This window comes from Cicer arietinum, chromosome 3 (genome assembly GCF_000331145.2).
Source record: "Cicer arietinum cultivar CDC Frontier isolate Library 1 chromosome 3, Cicar.CDCFrontier_v2.0, whole genome shotgun sequence".
Taxonomy (NCBI): Eukaryota; Viridiplantae; Streptophyta; class Magnoliopsida; order Fabales; family Fabaceae; genus Cicer; species Cicer arietinum.
Window position 1 is genome coordinate 27,505,700 of NC_021162.2, and position 2,990 is coordinate 27,508,689.

A 2,990-nucleotide genomic window follows, 5' to 3' on the forward strand; every position below is an offset into this window, starting at 1 on the left:
AAACACTTGAACTCTGATGTACATTTGATTCAAGTAATTGTGGCTTTTACCTATGGACAGATCCATAATGTTTCCAATTACCACTCAGAGTTAATCGAGTTCACATGTGTGGATGTGGATTTGGTCATTAGGGATTCAAATTTGGATATATGCAAAATGTTCAAACCATGTTGCCATGGCACATTTGTAATTAGACCGGGGAAACAATACAATGTTCAAACCATATTTATACTTTCACCCAATTTCTGTAACTCAATTTATACATACATACAAACATTTCTAGGCTAGTCTCTACAGCAGTCACTTATCAGAACTCAAAACAATGGTGCGAGAACGAAATGGTGGTTCAAGAAGTTACCAGTGGTGCAAGAACGGTGAGAACGACGGTGAGTGCAGCTCGGGTTCGACAGCGCGACTGGTTCGACGGCGAGTGCAGCTTCGGTCCGACAGCGAGTGCGCGACTGGTTCGACGGCGAGTGCAGCTGGTTGATTGACGGCGAGAACGGTGAGAACGACAGTTTTGAGTGAGAACGGCGAGAAGGAGAAGACAACGATTGGGGCTCAAATTGGGTGAAAGAGGACAACAGTTTTGAGTTTTAGGGGTTTTGATGAGAAAGGGTTTAGTTGGTACTTGGTACTAATTTAGGTTTTGGCTCTATTAATTTTTATTTTGGCTCCATCAAAATTTGTTTTTGGCTCCATTGAAAAAATTTGGATTTTATCTCAATTTAATTTTTTTTACCTCCATTGAAAAAATTAAGATTTTGGCTCTATTTAAATTGGGTGCATTAAAAAAATTAGGATTTTGCCTCCATTAAATTTTTTTTTGACTTAAATCGTGAAAGTCTTGTACAATTTTATTTTCACAAACAATTAATATTTTGGCTCCTTTAAAAAATATATATTTTTCAATTTGATGCCTATAACCACAGATTTAAGTGTGTAACTATAATCCTTAGTGACAAATTTATGTCACTGAAGGTATAAGACACCTATACCAACAAAAATTAATTTATCTGTGGGGATTTTTTTTTACCTCCATTGAAAAAATTAAGATTTTGGCTCTATTGAAATTGGGTGCATTAAAAAAATTAGGATTTTGCCTCCATTAAATTTTTTTTTGACTTAAATCGTGAAAGTTTTGTACAATTTTATTTTCACAAACAATTAATATTTTGGCTCCTTTAAAAAATATATATTTTTCAATTTTGATGTCTATAGCCACAAATTTAAGTGTGTAACTATAACAATTAGTGACAAACTTATGTCACTGAAGGTATAAGACACCTATACCAACAAAAATTAATTTATCTATGGGGATAGATTGTCTATGCCTACAGTTTTTAATTTTGTCATTATAAGCTTCTGTAGGTATATGTCTGTTTTCTTGTAGTGCACATGATTGTGTTGATGATCATCAGTTTAGAGATGAGGTAAATATTCCAACAGGTGAAGGTCGTGAGTTATCACATGATGAAAATGTTAATGATGCTTCTGAATCATCTCAAACCCAACTTAGAAGGTCTATGAGGCGAAGACAACCATCTACAAGGTATGGTTCAGACGAGTATGTAAATTTGACTGATGAAGGGAAACTTGAGTATTTTTAAGAGGCCATGGAGAGTGAAGAAAGTCAAAAATGGTTGGATACAATGCATGATAAGATGAAATCCTGGCCTGATAATCACACTTATGATTTGGCTGCGAGAAGGCAAAAGGGCTTTGGAAAACAGGTGGATCTATAGAGTGAAACTCGAGAGTAACTCAAAATCTCTAAGGTATAAAACCAGATTAGTGGTGAAACGTTTTCATCAAAGAAATTGTGTTGATTTTAATGAGATTTTCTCACATGTGGTAAAAATATCATCAATTAGAACCGTGTTGAGTTTGACAGCTACACATGACATAGAGGTAGAAAAAATAAATGTAAAAATGACTTTCCTTAATGGTGATTTGGAGGAAGAGATTTACATAAAGCAACCTGATGGTTTTCTTGTTGAAGGCAATGAAGACTATGTGTGTAGACTAAGAAATAGTCTATACAGTTTGATGCAAGCTCTAAGGCAGTGGTACAAAACGTTTGAGTCTGTTGTGTGTGATCGAGGATACATGAAGATTACTTCGGACCATTGTGTGTTTGTTAGAAAATTTTCTAACGATGGTTTTATTATCCTATTATTATATGTTGATGACATACTTATTGTTGGAAATTTTTTTTCCAAGATTGACAGGTTAAAGAAGCAATTGGGCAAGTCATTTTCCATGAAAGATATGGGAGTAGCTAAATAGATTATTGGCATAAGAATCATGTGTGACAGAAAGGAGAAGAAACTTTGAATGTCACAAGAACACTATATTGAGAGAGTGTTACAAAGGTTTTAAATGGAAAACTCTAAGGCTGTAAGTACTACTCTTGCTGCTCACTTTAAGTTGAGTTCTAAATAAAGTCCTTCTAGTGAAGATGAGAAAAGAGACATGGAACGAGTTTATTATGCTTCTGGTGTGGGTAGTTTGATGTATGCAATGGTGTGTACAAGACCAGATATTGTGCATGATATTGGTACAATCAGTAGATTTTTGTCAAATCCAAGTAGAGAGCGTTAGAATGTCGTAAAATGGATTAGGAGGTATCTTCGTGGTACTATATGTATGAGGCTTTGTTTTGGAGGTGACAAATCTATTTTGGTGGGGTACTCCGACTCAAATATGGCTGGAGATATTGACTCAAGGAAGTCCACTTCAGGCTATATGATTAAATTTGCAGAGGGAGTTGTGGCTTGGCAATAGAGATTACATAAATGTGTAGCATTGTCTACAATTGAGGCAGAGTTCGTTGCCATTATCGAAGCACGCAAAGAGTTGATTTGGTTAAAGAAATTCTTGCAGGAGCTTGGGTTTATTTATGACAAATATGTATTATTTGTCGATTGTCAAAGTGTTATTCATCTTGGTAAGAATCCAACATTGCATAACAGGTCCTAACACTTTGA

The 2,990-nt window shown here is 35.2% G+C and overlaps 1 long non-coding RNA gene across 1 annotated transcript in view; it reads right to left on the minus strand.

The window, feature by feature from the left end:
• LOC113784740 (uncharacterized) overlaps positions 1 to 565 on the minus strand; it is a 2,018-nt gene extending 1,453 nt beyond the window's left edge. The window contains exon 1 of the long non-coding RNA XR_012162421.1: positions 359 to 565. This is a non-coding gene — a long non-coding RNA (uncharacterized lncRNA). The remainder of the gene's footprint in view (positions 1 to 358) is intronic.
• Positions 566 to 2,990: the final 2,425 nt, after the last annotated feature.